This window comes from Ascaphus truei, chromosome 3 (assembly GCF_040206685.1).
Source record: "Ascaphus truei isolate aAscTru1 chromosome 3, aAscTru1.hap1, whole genome shotgun sequence".
NCBI classification, from domain to species: domain Eukaryota; kingdom Metazoa; phylum Chordata; class Amphibia; order Anura; family Ascaphidae; genus Ascaphus; species Ascaphus truei.
The window spans coordinates 354,131,791-354,150,840 of record NC_134485.1 but is presented as its reverse complement, the minus strand read 5'-3'; positions in this window follow the sequence as shown (position 1 = coordinate 354,150,840).

Here is a 19,050-nt window from a genome sequence, read left to right as displayed (position 1 = left end):
GGAAAGAATGAAAAGCTGCACGAGCTTGAAAAAAATAAAGAAACTGTTGGAAGATGAGAAGTTTGAAGCAGAGCACCGACTGCAGAACCAACTGCAAGGTCTGCATACACACCTCCAGAATGCTGAGGAGAAGCAGCGAACTCTGCAGGAAGAAAATCTGCAGGCTGCTAAAGAGGTACAAGCGCTGCAGGAATGTCTGAATACCCAGTGCGTCCCCACAGAGCAGTATGAGGAGCTAAAGGCCACGCTGCATGTCACCAGAGCCTCGCTGAAGGCGGAGCTTAGAGAACAGGTGACTCTATATGAGAGGGAGCGGGAGAAGGCCCAGAAACTGGAGCAAGAGCTGGAGAGACAGAGAGTCTGTTCCATCCCCTTGAGTCAGTTCACCAAGGCGAAAACCGACGCAGCGGCAACCTTGACGACAAAAATTACGGAGCTCCAGAATATGAAGGAGACACTGATACAAACTCAGAGACAGCAAAGTGCGTTGATAAATTCCCTTAGAAGAGACTTGCAAGACGCACTCAAAAACAGGGATCTCTCACGGATGAGATTACAGTACTACAAGGACAAGTATTGACCCTGACCAAGCGTCAGTATCCCACAGTCACAAAAATCCAAAGGAAAAAGAGTACAGTGAGAGCTGGGAACACCGCTCACCTCAAAATCAAGGTTGCAAAGTCTAAACCACCTCAGCAAGCACTAGCTAAACCTTCAGCGGCCCAATAGGCAATACAAAAAGGTATACGTGCCGAATCAAAACCAGAAAAATCCCTAGCTGGTGAAGCTGAGAAGATAGGATGTTCTCTGGAAAGGAAGGTGAAAGTGCAACTTAATCCCAAAGAAGCTGAACTGGCAACTCAGTTGAGTAGAGGAAGTGCAGAAAGACAGCTTCCTGGGTGGAAAACTCAAAGGGCTAGTCCTAACTGCTCTACAACGGTCACCATACAGTTTATCTACAAAAAGAGGAGCGCTCGATGCAATGGAAATCTCATGACCACGCACTCAGAAAGAAGACGATACTTGGGAAAAGTCCTCCTCGAGCGACTGAGGAGTGCTGAGCTCAAGCATCTTCGGGAGGAGACACAAATAAACTGGAGAAAGGGCTCCAATCCCAGCGGGACTAAGGGTTCTCTTCCTCCATCTACTCTCATTTAAGGCACAGAAAGATCTCAAATGTGAGTGGAAGGATGGGCTTTGGCCGTGGCAAGCCCAAGCTTCCCACAAACAGGGGAGGTATGTAACAGGGGACTGATCCCTGTTCAAAAATGTGCCTCTAATCAGCAGTGAGGTGGTTAACTGCTGGTAGTCAATTAACCAACACCACCTGACTGATTAGAGGTTTGTTAGAAAAGCCTGCCTTTGAGACAGGAAGTGAGACTCCTTAGTCCACAACTGGGCTGACCTGGGAGACAGACGTCTTGAGCCTGCCAAAAGAGACTAGATGCTGCCAGCAAGACACATGGAACAATACGTCTAAACCTGAATGCTGATATAGCCTGAGGAAAAGGCAGCAACTCAGGAACAGAGAAGACTTTCCCTACAGCTACAAGAGACAGATAAGACTTTTCTTATAAGACTGATTATCTATGTCTATCTGTACATATACATATATAAATGTCTCTATGGTATGGGCTGGTGAATCGCTGGTCTAACCACGCAGTTAAGGAGAACTGGATTACAAGTGTATATATACTCCAGAGTGGAGCGGATTTTGTTTGCTGAATTTACATGTTTGCTCTGTTTAAAGCAACAGGCGCAATAAAGCTTATTTTAATTTCACCTTAAAACAGTCTCCATTGCTTACCTCTGCACATGTCCTCTTATAGTCGCTTTCTACGCTAAGCAAGCGCAAACAGCTACAACCGGTCACCAAACTTCTGAGAGACAAAGGGGTCAGATATAGCTGGCTGTTTCCCTTTGGCCGGGTGGTCCCAAAAAAAGGAAAAGCCTTCTCCATGAAATACAGGACAGCAAAGATTTCCTGGATAAAATAGGAATAAAATCGGACTTCAGTCACCAGAATGAAGCAGCTGCCTCACCTGATCCGTCCTGGTCTGAAGTGAGGTACTCTGCACGAAAGAACAAAGAAATGGCGACCACATAAAGACAATTAACAATTTACGGAGACGTAGTTGCATTTGCAGCTTCACACCACTATCTTCAACTAGTTTTAAATGAACCGTCTGAGGTTGTGTGCAATATGGACCCTATAAGCTTGGTTTGGTTTAGCCTAATACAATCTCACGTTAAATACACTTAGTTCAACAGTAACTGGTATACATAACCCGGTTCAGGATAGGTTACAATATTAGAGAGTTAAAATAATATAGAGGGAAAGTCACCTATGTTACAAGGCCTTGGAATAGATGCCAACTATAGAGGAGAGTTGGTTATCTCCCCACAAATCCATTGAGGATACACCGGGACCTGTAATGAGTATTTTATTCTACATGCTAGACATTAGCGTATTTGGGGTTAGGTTTCAAAGTTGAAAGTTGAATGTCAAGGACAATTTAAGAAAGAAGTATATGCTGTTTTATTAATGCAAGATTTTGAAATTGTAGTGCCGGGGTCGGAGGAGGAGAGGTACGGACCCAGTCGTTCACATGTTCCTGTGTAAGGGTGGTGTGGGTCTCACCCACGTTACCAAGCAAGACCCTTGGGACGTTGCGCATTTTGTTGTGCAGGTCACTGGTTCCTATCTTCTTTTGGACCAGTAGATTCTCGCCACACATGGGCAGAGGAGTCATGGTCGTACTCGACCATATATGGCTCGATCCAGATTATTTTTTCAACCCTCCTTACCCGTAAATTACTTCTTCCCACCCCACCTCCCCCTGGTCCAACTGGAAGGTCGGAGTTCTCAGAAGATGGTTGCAGCATCGTCGTCTGTTCGGGACTCTCCTATGTGGTCCACACCATGTTGCAGAGTTGGTAAGCCAAAGATACTGTGTGCTTAAATGACTGTTAACATTATCTCACATAATGTGAAGGGCCTTAATAGCCCAATCAAAAGACGGTTAGCTTTAGCAGATTAAAAACGGAAGAAGGTTGATATCATATTACTACTGGAAACACATTTTAGCAACAATAGCTTTCCTAAGTTTTTTGAAAAACAATTTCGACAATGTTTTCTTTCCTCGACCACCGTCAAAAAGAGAGGTGTAGCGATTTTATTCCACTACAGGTTCCCATTCGTAGTGGAACAGACCAAAAAAAGACATGGAAGGCAAATTCTTGATCCTTGTCGGCACTATACATGGTCAATACTTAAACATTGGTTACGTGTACGCACCATGAGAGAATGACCCGTTATTCTTCACATCATTTTTCAATACATTAAACAAGGTAGCCAAAGGCTATACAATCCTAGTGGGTGATTTCAACAAAGCCCTAGACCCTGATCTAGATAAATCTAAGACAGTTAGGAGCAACAGAAAAAGAGGCAGACACACTCATTAAAGGGTTGCGGGATAATCTTAATGGGATAATAGACTGACATCTGGAGGGAATTACATCCTACAGAAAAAGGATATACATTTTACTCACACTCCAGTTACAGCAGAATAGATTATTTCTTTGTATCACACAGACTGGTCCGAAAGATCTCCTCCAAGAGGATCCATGTTATTTTATGGTCAGTGCACCCAAATTAACCTAGACAGACCAGAAGCAAACTGGAAACTAAATGAATCAATTATAAAAAAAATCCCTGAGGAGTTTCAGAAGGTTGATACAGAGATCGACCACTTTTTCAGAACAAATCTAGGTAGTGTGGACTCCCACATCACCCTTTGGGAAACCTATAAGGCCACACTCAGAGGCACCCTTATCAGTATTGTGGCAGAGCGGAAAAGAGAAAAAGAGGCGAAATTGCTGAAACTCCAAGCAAAATTAAATAAATAAATGAAACAGTAGGCTTGACACCTTAAAAGAGTTGAAAGATGTCAGAATAGAAATAAAGTAAATATGCTCTTGACCTCCCAGGCTGAGAATTCCATGAGTTGGTCTAAGAGGAAGTTTTTTTTTAAAAAGCATACAAGTCAGATACCCTATTAGCCAATAGAATTAAAAACAAACAGGCAAATTATAATATAAAAGCAATTCGGTTAAAATCAAGTAATATGACATCCAAGGTTAAATTGATAGTATAGGAGTTTAAGAAGTACAGTACTATGAAAATCTATATAATAGAGAAGTCAAACATAATATAAATGGGAGTCAGGCAAAGAGAGACTTTTTGTTGGACTCGGATCTTCCTAGAATGAGCAGAGAGGAGAGAGAAGGGCTACAACAAGATTTCACTTTAGAAGAATGAACACAAGTAATTAAGGAACTAAAACCATCCAAAGCACCAGACCCTGATGGATTTTCTAATTTATACTATAAAAATGTATAGACTTGCTAGCCCCCCACCTTCTACGCATGTTCAATAAAGTGCTGGCGGGTGCTTCATTCCAAGAGCAGATGCTTCAACATCCCTTGAAAAAGCGCCGAAGCGAAAAAGCCATTGGGATTGCTGCTATCTCCCCTTTGCACTTGGTGCTATTGGCAGCACAGTAGAACAGTTAATGGACTATTTTGACTGAATTACGCTGAACTATTGGACACAGGCTAATCACCCATGCCTCTTTGCTGACACCGCAAGTATTGTAGTGGATTGTTTGGATGAGCTGCCTAATATGCATCTAAGAGTGTGTAATTTATTCCTCATTTGAAATTGCCCAGGACTTTGCTGACAATTTTAAAGAAAAGGTGGAATCCATACGTCAGAACATCCCCTCTGTTTCTTCCTCCCATCCTACACCTCTTCCGAACTCTCCTCCTGCCTTCCTTGACTCTTTTTCCACTGTCTCAGAGGAGGATGTGTCACTGTTGATCTCCTCTTCCCCCTCTACCACTTGCTCTCTGGACCCAATTCCCTCCCATCTCCTAAAACCTCTTGATCCTACAATAATCCCTACCCTCACACACATTTTTAACTCCTCCCTCTGCTCTGGTACCTTCCCATCCTCCTTCGAACATGCAACAGTTATACCATTACTCAAAAACAGCAAGCTTGCCCTACCTGTCTTTCTAACTATCGACCTGTCTCCCTCCTGCCTTTTTCCTCCAAACTCCTTGAACGTCTTGTATTCTCTCGCTTGCTCCATTTTTTCAACACGTATTCTCTCCTAGACCCTCTACAATCTGGTTTCTGCACTGCTCACTCCACAGAAACAGCCCTCATTAAAATAACGGATGACCTCATGTTGCCAAAGACAGAGGTCATTACACTCTGCTCATATTACTTGACCTCTCTGCCGCATTTGACACCGTGGACCACCCTCTTCTCCACATTCTCCATACTCTTGGTATTCGTAACAAAGCTCTATCCTGGATCACCTCTTACCTCTCCCATCGTACTTTCAGTGTCTTTTCTGCTAACACCTCCTCCTCTATTGATCTCTATGTGGGGGTACCCCAGGGCTCTGTCCTGGGACCTCTTAACTTTTCTCTGTACACACTCTCTCTAGGTGACCTGGTAACATCTTTTGGGTTTAAATATCACCTCTATGCTGACGACACACAAATGTACTTTTCAACACCCGACCTTACACCTGCTGTACAAACCAAAGTTTCTGAATGTCTCTCTGCTATATCATCCTGGATGGCCCTCCGCCGCCTTAAACTCAACATGGCTAAAACAGAGCTCCTCATACTTCCTCCCAAACCTGGCCCTACTACCTCCTTCCACATTACTGTCGGAACTACGATCATTCACCCAGTAGCCCAAGCACGCTGCCTAGGGGTCACACTCGACTCCTCTCTCACATTCGCCCCTCACATTCAAAACATATCTAAAACCTGTCACTTTTTCCTCCGCAATATAACAAAGATACGCCCCTTCCTCTGTTGCTTGACTGCTAAAACTCTGACCCAGGCCCTCATTCTCTCCCGTCTTGATTACTGTAACCTCCTGCTGTCCGGCCTTCCTGCCTCTCACCTGTCTCCCCTACAATCTATCCTAAACGCTGCTGCCAGGATCACTCTACTCTTTCCTAAATCTGTCTCCGCGTCTCCCCTCCTGAAATCCCTCTCCTGTCTTCCGATCAATCCCGCATCTTGCACTCAATTCTCCTCCTCACTTTTAAAGCTTTACACTCTTCTGCTCCTCCTTTGCATCTCAGCCCTAATTTCTCGCTATGCACCATCCCGAATCTTGCGTTCCTCTCAAGGATATCTTCTTTCTACTCCCTTTGTATCTAAAGCCCTCTCCCGCCTTAAACCTTTCTCACACTGCCCTGCACCTCTGGAATGCCCTTCCCCTCAATACCTGACTAGCACCCTCTCTATCCACCTTTAAGACCCACCTTAAGACACACTTGCTTAAAGAAGCATATGAATAGCACTGTGGATTATACTGGACACATGATACATAAAGCTTGGCCCCCTTCAGATGCACTTACCTGAATTCCCTCCTACTGTCTCTGTACGTTCTCCATACCTACCAATTAGACTGTAAGCTCCTCGGAGCAGGGACTCCTTTTCCTTAATGTTACTTTTATGTTATTCCCATGACCTGTTATTTATATTATCTATTATGTATTTGATTACCACGTGTATTACTACTGTGAAGCGCTATGTACATTAATGGCGCTATATAAATAAAGACATACATACATACATACATTTGTTATCTGGAATTTGCTTTTCTCTGATATTAGCAACTATATATGCACACTATGCATATATGAGTATGTAACTTTCCCTCTATCTGTTATCTGGGAATTATTTTTCTTTGAAACAAGCAATAATATATGCACATTAGCATTATTTCCAGTGGGAGGTGTAAGATAGACAGCTGCTTCCTTTCTCTTTGGATACTGTGATGGGCTAACTAAGTGCTTTTATACAGTCTCCAACTGAGCACTCTTGATATACCAATGTTCCACTACTGAGATACTTTCAGTGGCTGTTTCATCTAACACTTACTCATTCTGAGGGTGGGTCCTATTATTAATGTAACGGATTTTCTGGCCTGGCCTGACCCACCCAATCTCACATTGGCCCCTGTGGTCTAACCAGTACCCATTGCATGGTCGTGTCTGGTGGTGCACCTGTTGGCTACAGGACTCCTGAGTCTCCCGCATGATGGGGTATGGGGAGTGTCAACCCAGACAAACAGCTGAGGTAGTGTGTGCGAGTCCTACCTACATACAGTGCAGCGCCTCCATCTCATCAGGATCTCTGCATCCGCGAGGAGATGGTTCTGATGAGAAACTCCTCTGTGGTGCCTTCCTCTGTAGAGTAATTCCAGACTCACACATGAGGGTATCTTTTATCAAGGGCATCTTTATTGTTCGTGGTATGGGCAAACTGCCCCTCACAGCAGGCAGCTTAGCCGCACATCTTGCTTGCTGCTATCCCTTTGAAAGGTATGCCCTCCCAATGGAGTGGGACCCCCTCTCCCCTTAGGGAGATCACCCCTGTGCCAGGTCCCTGGACACAGTGTAGGCCTTGTCAGCCTTGCTGCCGCTTGACCTTGAACTGGGCCATTAGTTGAGGCACTAGTGGGCCCCTTACTCCCAAGTCTCAACACAGACTTGTTCCTCTATCAACCTCTAACTTTGGACAGTGCTGTGCCTTATGTACCTCAGGAAACAGGCACATCTCTGATGTCACTAATTGTGGACTCAGAGTATGTAGCCACTCCCATCATTACATATGACACCTCGCCAGGGTGTGAGGGCAAACCTCCATGATTAATGCTGGCAACCCTGCAACTTACCAGGCTTACTGCCAGCATGAGAGAAAACTGTATGCCATTTTACAGCATGGCTACATTCTCCCCCTGGTGAATCCCAACTCCCCGTCTGGGACCTAAATTTGATGTACCTTGATCCAGGAAGCACTGCAAAACATAACACACATGATACAAATTTAGATCATACTGTTTTCCACAAGATAACTTTTAGTGCTTACTGACCAGCAGGTGGCACTGTGACAGAAACAGATCACACCCCCTCTGTACCCAATAGTAGTGCCGGGGATCTGGCTTCTTCACCTCTCGCCCCGCCATATCTGTAACAGTGATACTGTACTCCCTGGGTAACCCACTCTCTGGCCTATATACCGCCTTGTGCATATAGATACTGCGACCTATACTCCACACCCTTATCAGTTGGGAAATTCTCTCTTCCACCTTACGCCCAGTAAGCAAGCCACCCATATTCACAATGTACATCTCGATGGTCTCCCTTAACCACCCATCCCTCTTGTCTTCAATCTCCTGCATGAGGGGTTCGGGGACATAGGGGTATTCCAGCCCATGGGAATTCTTATACTTGGTTACAATGGCCCTCTCGGCCCGGCTAGTCCGGATTAACCTGGCGTTGCCCGCTCTCCCTTGGACCACCCATGACAGGGGTTCGTCTGTGTCCACCAGATCCTCCAATTTACTGGAACCCTTTGGCTCTATCAACCCGTGACTGATGTCGTACCAGCGAAACCTCATCGCCTCTAATCGGGCTTCCTCAGTAAACTCTTCCTGGGCCCACCAATAATCAACCACCCCGTCCTGTTCTAAGAGGAACCTGGTACGGTCTAACCAGGCCTCATATCCCTCGAACAGGGGCGCCCACCAACGGGTCTCCCTAATCTCTTCCAAGGCCGACTCAACCACCTCTTCCCCCTCCGGTTCCCCCTTGGGCTCCCCCCCATAGGATATACCGGATGTACCGGTCGAACGTGACTGAGACCCTAGCCTCTTGGGCCTATTCGGAATGGTAATGCTGACGGCACTAGGGCAATCACTCGACACCGATACTTGCCGAGTGTACCTCCCACCCGCCGACCCATCATCCGACGTGAAACAGTCCAGGCTCTCCCCAGTCCTTTCATCGGATGTGACCCGGGACTCCCCAGACAACCCTTGGGTCAAGGGTGACCCATAGGAGAAGTAATTTGGGTCGGTGCTTTAGCTATGGCCGGGGTTTGGGCATAGGGATGAGCGATCGGCATCCGCGGGGCTACGACCCGCTCTTCACCGCTACCTGGTCCGGTGCCACCACACGGGCCCTCCGGTTCCCCGGTTTCGCTGCTCCCAGGCTTCCGCAGGGCCTGCCAGCTCTTCTTCGATCCAGGCGAGCGGGTAACGCTGTTCAGTCGGGAGGACGCGGCCATCTTCCAGCCAGTTCCGCCATGGCCACCGGAAGTGATATCCTCTATCGCACGGGACTCGCCGCCATCTTGGATTGGGTCCCCAAGCGAGACCTCTTCCTCCACCACGACATCCGGAAGCGCTGATTTCCTTGTGGCACCGCTTGGGCCTAGCTTAGGCCTTCCTCTGCCGTCGCCACCCCCGGAGTCTGGTAAAGGCACGGACTGCGCTTACCACTCTGCCGCTTCGGGGCTGATTTGCCGCCGCCATCGGAGCCGCTGGTCACCATGGCCGTGGGACTCCGCCTCTCCTGTTGTCGCTGTACCGGCGACACACGACTCCACTCACTGACGACACAGGTGAGTGCCGTCTTTTTGGCAGTACACACATAGTATTTCGCTGGCTGTCGTATCACCACCATGGTAGGAGCGGCGGTTTCCTCGTCGGAGGAATCCAGCCCCGATTTAGGGAGGGGCACTCCGGTCGGCGACCGCCGGGGAGTCTCTCGCCCATCACCGCGTCTATTACTGTCCTTGTCTTCCGGCTCAGTTTTGATAGCCGGGGCCGATCCCCATGCTCCGGGATCGGCAGGCTCTCTCCAGAGTGCGCCTGGGAGTTCAGCCGGTAGTATGGCTATATCCACCGCTGTGTCTACCGCCTGGCCCGGCACGAAGGTTGGCACCGGCCATAGATACTGGATGCCACATTGCGGACATCGCGATGCGGTACTCACGGTACCTCCCGGCAGGCGGCACTGCATACACAGGCACGCCACTGTTTCGGTGCCAGCCATCCGAAGTACCAGGAAGCCTCCTGGGGCCGAGTAAGGCTGGGCTGAAATCATCGCCTCTTCCTGCTCAGTTTTGCTGGCTATAGTCACAATTGGAGATACTTTCAATAGTGGTCTGCTTTGCTCGCTGGCTCCTCGTGACTGAAGTGCAGGGGCTGGTTTGGTAACCCCTCCTTCATCTAGCTCCACCCGCATCTGCCAAAGCTGGAAACCACTCCCATTGGTGGAGATTAGGGGAGGGTCCCACAAGTTTATTGGATGCCCGGGCACAGGGGCAGAACTTTTCACAGTCCTGGGGGGCGCGGCCTCCGTTTTCGCGCCACTACCCCCTGAGCGCCACTCCTTATTTGGCGCCAATCCCGGCCAGTTTTTTGCAAAATCCTTGTCTTCTTCTCCGCAGGCAGCACTGATTACAGGGACTACTTTCTGTAGTGGCACCACCGGTTCACCAGCTCCTCGCTCAGCTAGATCCGTTCCCACTGGGCATAATTGGAAACCACTCCCCCTGGTTGAGATTAGGGGGAGGTCCCATAAATTTATTGGATGACCCAGCACTGGGGCTGAATTAGTCATAGTCCATGAGGGCCCGGCCACAGCTTTCGCGCCATACTTCCCATCAGGGTGGGGGTGTCCTGTTGGCGCCACTCCTGGCCAACTCTCTGCAAGTCTACTGTTTGCAGCATTTTCTGCGACTGGCCCACGCGGTCTCCCAGGGAGACGGGAGACGCCATTTTGGATTGCATTGCCAATCTCTTGAACTATTGATGTAGCTTTTGATTGTTTGTACGCTGACTGACACGCAAATCCATCATTCTCCCCACATATCACTACAATGTCCTCCTCACTGTCCTCAGGGGTAATACCCCTAGGTCCTAGGCAGGACAAAAACGGTGCGGCCACAGCCTTGGCGCCACTCCATAGCAGGCTAGCAAAAGTCATTTCCGCAGCTTGCTCTTCTCCCGCACACACGCCATGTGCGCTCTCTCCATCTGCCTCCGTCCGCCATTTTGGACCTTCCGCACCACGCGGATCTTCCATTCTTGCGGTCGCCATTGCTGTCTTTTGTTTGTCCTGATTGTACATGGAGCTCCTCTCTGCATGGCAGCTGCCAAAGCGATACAATAAAGATTGCCCTGTGCACCACCTCGTGTACCTAATGTAGGTCTGACTCGTGTTTGCACTACCTCAGGCTAGGCTCACTCTTCCTGTGTCTGCTGTATCACCATCCTTCCAGTCTGTGCTCCCTTTGGTAAGTGATCTGGAATGGGCTAGAGTACTCTGATTCTTCCATGCAGTACTTGGGCGTCTACCTACTGTTGGCTAGCCTAGCGCAGACCCTCTCCAGGATTCCTGACCATGTTAACAGGCTATCCCTTTAGGCATCCTACCAACTAGCACTGCCTCAAGGTGACTAGGACAGCTATAGCCCCTCTCTGGACCCCCAACTCCTCTCAGGTCCCCAGGTTGTCCCTGCGGTCTGACAACTCCATCAGCTCCCCTGACTACCCCTGGGTTCCGTCCCAACACAGCACAAAGTGGCAGCATACACTCTCCCTGTTTCCCAGTGTGCCTAGCAAAAGCCTGTCCTGTTGACAGGTATCTCAGCAGCGCCTCCAAATGTAATGGATTTTCTGGCCTGGCCTGACCCACCCAATCTCACATTGGTCTAACCAGTCCCCATTACATGGTCGTGTCTTGTGGTGCACCTGTTGGCTACAGGACTCCTGAGTCTCCCGCATGATGGGGTATGGGGAGTGTCAACCAAGACAGACAGCTGAGGTAGTGTGTGTGAGTCCTACCTACATACAGTGCAGCGCCTCCACCTCATCAGGATCTCTGCGTCCGCGAGGAGATGGTTCTGATGAGGAACTCCTCTGTGGTGCCTTCCTCTGTAGAGTAATTCCAGACTCACACATGAGGGTATCTTTTATCAAGGGCATCTTTATTGTTCGTGGTATGGGCAAACTGCCCCTCACAGCAGGCAGCTTAGCCGCACATCTTGCTTGCTGCTATCCCTTTGAAAGGTATGCCCTCCCAATGGAGTGGGACCCCCTCTCCCCTTAGGGAGATCACCCCTGTGCCAGGTCCCTGGACACAGTGTAGGCCTTGTCAGCCTTGCTGCCGCTTGACCTTGAACTGGGCCACTAGTCGAGGCACTAGTGGGCCCCTTACTCTCAAGTCTCAACACAGACTTGTTCCTCTATCAACCTCTAACTTTGGACAGTGCTGTGCCTTATGTACCTCAGGAAACAGGCACATCTCTGATGTCACAAATCGTGGACTCTGAGTATGTAGCCACTCCCATCATTACATATGACACCTCACCAGGGTGTGAGGGCAAACCTCCATGATTAATGCTGGCAACCCTGTAACTTACCAGGCTTACTGCCAGCATGAGAGAAAACTGTATGTCATTTTACAGCATGGCTACATTAATAATATAGTTATCAATCATAGCGTGGTTGTGGGAGGGGGGAGCTGGAATAGAAGCTCCCTTCCTCCTAGTAGGCTCAACTTCTATTTTTGTTGAGCTATCCAGCCCAGTCACCAGCTTATCTAAGGTCTATTGGCTTTACTTGGAGATGTTTTTTAATCGGGAGCCACGCTCAGACCGTGTTCTAAGCAGATCCACATTGTAGCGGATCATGCTATAACGGGATTGAGCTGTGTATATATATATATATATATATATATATATATATATATATATATATATATATATATATGTGTGTGTATATGGTTGTACACAGGCTAAGATGTTCTTGCAATGAGAACACTTAAACCGGGCAATATCCAGTTGAAATCATTCTACAAATAACATTACAGATCCAAAGGTTTATTATAAGTAGAACCTGTATGTCTGGATATTTGTGTAAATGTGTATGCTCTACTTTCATCTATCACCACGGTTCATCTCAGGTTAAAAGTTCAATGCACTATAACCTAGACACCTGCAAAAACAAGGTTGTTTCAAGCACATTACTCTTAGCTGTAATATAAGAGAGCAACGATAAGGGAATATATATATATATATATATATATATATATATAATATATATTATATATATGTATATATAAACATAAGCTTATATGGGCTCCATGTAACAATGGTTTTTCAGACAAAGGTGACACATTGTGTGCTCATTTGCATGTCATTTCCCAGAATCCCTTGCTGCAGTGGAAGCGCTGTATGCATGGATAATGGTGAAAGGCAGGGTAGCAGACCTGCCTAAGACAAATGAATGTGCACACAAGTGATCTTTTTATTTGCTATATGCAATACGGTGGAGGTTTCTTGTTGCCTTTTTCACCCACCATTACTCACCTTAGACGCATCAACACACTTAATGGGAATTACCTGGGTTATAGTCAATTCAATAGTATGATTATAACAATCAATTAATGCAACAGACAATATCTCATTACTTTGTTCTGCGTCCTAAGTAGCACCTTAGCCTATCCCTGTTTTAATTGTTTTTATTATATTTTGGTCCACATTATTGCGTCAACTCCAACACTAATATTATTTATCTATTAAGTTATAATAAAGTTTGTTTTAATCCTGTGTAGCCGGGATCCCTTTCTCACCATTGTTGTTGGGGGAGGGTGTGCTGCAGAGAGAGTACTCCGATACGGAGGCTCCGCGTCATGCAAGACGCCATGTTCTGGTTGGCATCCGTATAGACCTAACCTAGACAGAGGTTGCGCAGGCGCAGACGTGTGGTTGCCAAAGCCCGCGAAGGAGGAGAGTGCTAATTGGAGGGAGGTAGCGAGACACGAGTCCCAGCAGCCCCACGGAGACCCCGTGATAGAGTTGAGCCAATGGGCTGGGAGCTTTGGAGAGGAAAAGGAAGGAGTTGCGCGCACATTGGTTCAGAGCTGGCTGGAGAGGAGAGGAGACGGAGCTTCGGAGTAGGGGAGGCCAACCGCTGCGTAGGCCGCCTGCCCCCAGGCCCAGTCAAGCCCTGAGTCCCAGTAGAGACAAGCGGAGCTAGGGATTGCCATAGTGAGGTTCCTGATTCCCGTTAGTGCCACAAGATCGATAGCAGGACTGTTCTAATTGGTGGGAGGTCTGGGCTCAGACCCCACTAGCCAGCCGCCGCGTGTCCGGGTGGGATCGCCCTGGACCACTACATGGGTGGAAGGATGACTTCTATATCCAGCGGAGCCTTTGTGAAGATTGTAGCAGTACCGGGTACCGGAGTACCCGCAGGTATTTCTACAAGTGCACCAACGGTACCATCATTTCATTCGGGACACAGTGGCTGCGCAGTCACACTCACATATACATATCTATCTGACTCACTTGAGGGTGGGAGGACTTATCCCAAGGGGATTGGACACGGGGTGGGATCACCCCGTGGAGGGACCCGGGAGAGTAGGCGTCCACCATGGCGCTAAGTAGAGTGTCTCCGCTAGGGAGGGCCGCTGAGATATATATACATGTGTAAGGTGTTGCATGCAAGTAAAGTTGTTTGGTTAAGGTATCCGGCTATGTGGTGGTATTTATCGTGTATACGTCCTGCGAAGATCCACTCCCCCTCTGGCGGGAGCTGTCGCAGGTGGAGGCTCTGCACCCATTATAATTATTGCGCGAGCACCCCAGGCTCTCCGTGGCAGAGACTTAGGCCCTGCGAGCCTACAGGTGATACAGCACAGGGTAGCGGCCTGAGTTCGATAGGAAGCAGGGCTACATTTGGAGGCACTGCTGAGATCTTAGACCTCGGGAGCCCCCTCGAAACTAAATTATTGCCGCCATGGCCTTTCCTACCCGACAGGAGATACGCGACTGGGTGCGCCAAATGCGCACGCCTGCCCGTCGTGCCGTAGCTGTGACCAGAGTACCCCTGGCCTTACCCCTAGAGACTTTGCAAACGGCCTTACGACAACTCCTGGGATTAGCCAAAGCCCGCCTGGTAGATGTACTCATAGACCAAGATTCTAAATGGAACACCTTGCTTGTGGACTGCCGGCGAGACCTGGTAGTACTCGAACCCGCTGTTCCCCAGTATCTGCCGCTGCCCGATGCACCGCCTGGCGGTAGCCCCCTTGTCTACCCCCTTCGAGACCCCCCTGTAGGGGAGCTAGATGAGGACGACCCCACCCTTCCCTTTGCTCTCTACCCCGAGAGCGAGGCAGCTAGTTGCCGGTCAGAATCCAGTTATCCCGAGTCGAGCGCATCCGCAGAAGCAGGGGTGCATAGTGACATGCTACAAAAACTCAATGACAAGATAGACCAGTTAACTACCCCCACCAGCTTACCGCCGCTAGTAGAAGCACTTACTTTAGCCACCCATGCCCAAAGCTACCGGAAGTTAAATGCCTTCTTGGGGACGCTTCCTGTGCCCACCGGGGAGAATGGGATAGAGACATGGAAGGAACACACTAGGGGAGTAATGGAAGAATGGTCTTGCACCGACGTGGTGAAACGGCAAAGACTCATGGAGTGCCTGCGCCCCCCAGCGTCCACATTGATCAGTATTCATCGAGAACAATACCCAGAACTAACCTCTCGTATGATGATCGAGTTCCTAGTGGAAGCCTATAGCGCAAAAGAGGATGATGGCGCCCTGTGGGCCAAGTACTATGCCATAAATCAAAAGGAGGGGGAAGATCTATCTGCCTATATACACCGAGTACAAATCTCTCTCGGACCATTGCTGAATCATAAATATGTGACGCCCTCTCAGATGAATGAGTAAACAATACCTCCGAGGGTCCAGTCCTACTCACCTATAGCTAGCATGATCCGCGACCACCTCACGCGGGGCCCCCCCCCTCGTTTATCCAACTCCTGCAGCAGGTAAAAGAGCACGAGATGCATCTGATGTTACACTCCCCTCAGAAGGCTAAGACCAGCAGCAGCAGTAAACCCAAAGGGAGTGCTAAGACAAACCCGGCCAAACCCGGCTCTGAAAAGCCGAAATACACGGGACGGACCTCGCTTCCGTATGACAGCCGCGCTAGCCCCGGGATATTTCATGCTACAAATGTGGAAAGAAGGGACACATATCGTACGACTGTCGGATGGGTGAATCTCGACACCGGAGCCCATCTCCCAAGAAGTTCACGCCTCAGGCCATGGTTTGCGGGGTGTATGCGGCCGATACCGACACGCCCGGGACCCCTAAAGGGGGAGAAGACCCGGCGAAGGATGGTAACCGTGTGGGACCGGTAGCGTTGATCCGGGTGCTAGTGGACGGAATCTACTCCTCCGCTCTACTAGACACAGGGTCCCAAGTCACCATCATATACCAGGGGTTCTATGATCGCCATCTCCAAAAGCGGCCTCTGAGACCAGCCGAACATATCAAGGTACGTGGCCTAAGTAATGACGACTACCTCATCAACGGCCTGGTGACCATGGACCTGGAAATACAACAGCTCAACACGGGAAAATCTCACCCCATGTAGGTGGACGCATTGTGTGTCCGGAACCCAAAGATACGCCCAAGTACCCAATCATCCTCGGTACGAATGCTGATATTGTGCAGGCCGTCATCCGGGCCTACTTACACGAAGCTAATGAGCTGCCCATGTCCAGCCTACAGTTACAGCTGGTTCAAGCCGACCCAGCCCCTCCCAAATCCCCCTCGGAAGACTACGGGCTGTTGTTCTGCGGGCGGGGAGGATTGACCCAACTCTTTCCAGAGGAGACGCAGAGGATCCCAGCTTGGTGTGCCTACGCTGACTGACTAGACAAAGAGCAATACTTCTCTCTAGAAAGCACCCCCGAAGAGGATGTCCGCCGGGGATATCGCCTTGTACCAGAGTTTCGCAGCTGGCCCGTCGCCATTCCCCGTCGAATTTTTCTAATGGTACAGAATCTGTCGCCCTTCCCCATGGCCATCGATGTGGGTCAACGAATAGGGAGGATTTATCCTGTCAGCTCAGTGGATGAAGCCGTGCAAGTAAACGCGACCAGAGTGGAAGACCCCGGGGCATCGTTAGACTTTCACTTTGGCTCGCCCGAACTGCCGGAAGCCTGGAAAGAGCGATTACGAGTACAGCTAAAAAAAAGAAGAGCCGTGTTCTCTACCAGTGAGATGGATGAGGGGTGTAGTCGCAATGCCCAACACACCATTAGTATGACTGATGAAAAGTCCTTCCGGGAGCGTTCTCGTCGACTCGCTCCCAGGGACGTAGAGGATGTAAGGGCGGCTATCAACGAAATGGAAGCAGCCGGGATTGTCATGGAGTCACGAAGCCCTTACGCCTCCCCTATAATAGTCGTGTGGAAAAAGAATGGGACAGTGAGATTATGTGTGGATTATCGGACGCTGAACAATCGAACGGTACCGGACCAGTATAACCTTCCCCGCATAGAAGAAATCCTAGATACCTTACACGGGAGCCAGTGGTTCAGCGTACTGGACTTTCGGTCGGGGTACTACCAAGTCCCCATGAGCCCCAAAGACCAAGAGAAACCAGCGTTCGTCTGCCCCCCAGGGTTCTATCAATTCACCCATATGCCCCAAGGCATATGTGGGGCACCGGCCACCTTCCAGCGGCTCATGGAGAAGACTCTAGGGGACTTGAACCCCCGAGAATGCCTGGTGTATTTAGATGATCATAGTCTTCGGGAAAACCCTGGAAGAGCATGAGGCTCGGCTCTTGAAGGTGCAGGATAGATTATCACAGGAAGGGCTCAAACTCTCCTTGGATAAATGCTGGTTCTGCTGGACCTCCGTGACGTACGTAGGACACATAGTGTCCGGTGAAGGAATTGCCACGGACCCCGCCAAAATAGAAGCTGTTGTCAACTGGCCCCGCCCTGATAATGTGGGAGAGTTGCGCTCGTTCTTGGGGTTCTGTGGCTACTATCGCAGATTTGTGGAGGGGTACTCCCATCGGGCCAAAGCCCTCAACAGCCTACTCAAAATATATCCGGTGGACTCAGGCCAGAAGGCCAACCCTGCCCGACAGCCCTTCAGGGACAAATGGACACCCGAGTGCGAACAAGCTTTTACAGACTTGAAACAGAGCTGACGGCGGCTCCAGTACTGGCCTATGCGAATCCCGAACAGCCATACATACTACATGTGGACACTAGCCTGAGTGGCCTAGGGGCCGTGTTACATCAAAAATATCCTGAGGGATTGCGACCCGTTGCATATATCAGCCGCAGTCTCACTGCCAGCGAGCAGAATTATCCAGTGCACAAACTCGAGTTCTTGGCCCTTAAGTGGGCCATAGTAGACAAACTTCGGGACTATCTGTACGGGGTGTCGTTCGAGGTATGGACAGACAATAATCCTCTCATCTACATCATGACTTCCGACCCAACTCGATGCGGCCGGCCATCGCTGGCTGGCGGCTCTTTTTAATTACAATTTCACCCTGAAATACAAACCTGGCCCCTTGAACATTGGAGCGGACGCCCTGTCTAGGCGACCGGGGTTGGCCACTAACCCCGACGAGGATCAATGGGAAGAAATCCCAGGGCCAGGAATAAGAGCTTTATGTTGCACAGCATCCATCGTAAATGATCAAGTAGCATTTTCGGAATTACGAGTGGCCGACTCCCTAGGGTGTGCCTCCAATGCTATACCTGAAGCCTATCGCGACCCTAGTGGAATGCATGTTACTCCCGACAAGATTATCGCCTGGAAAGATATGGTACGATACCAAGAACAGGACACAGTCGCAGGGGCCATTCGTTATGCTATCCGACACAATCGCCGGGCCCTCCTTCGACAGACTCCGGGGGATGTAGGAGATTTACTGATGCGGGAAGCGGACAAATTTGAGATACAAGAAAATCTGTTATACCGAATTGTAGAATATCATAATCACCCGAACCGACGACAATTAGTGTTACCGAAACGACTGCAGTACCTAGTATTGAAAGCTCTCCATGACGAACATGGTCATTTGGGGGTAGATAAGACTTTTGGACTTGTGAGAGAGGCCCAAAATGAGATAAGCCGTGGAGCATCACTGTCATAGGTGTGTGCGGTGCATTCAGCGTAAGACTTTGCCCACTAGAGCTGCCCCAATGGGCAACCTAAAAAGTACGGGACCTATGGACTTAGTCTGTATGGACTTCCTGTGCATCGAACCCGATAACCATGGCATAGGAAATGTGCTGGTCATTACCGATCATTACACCCGT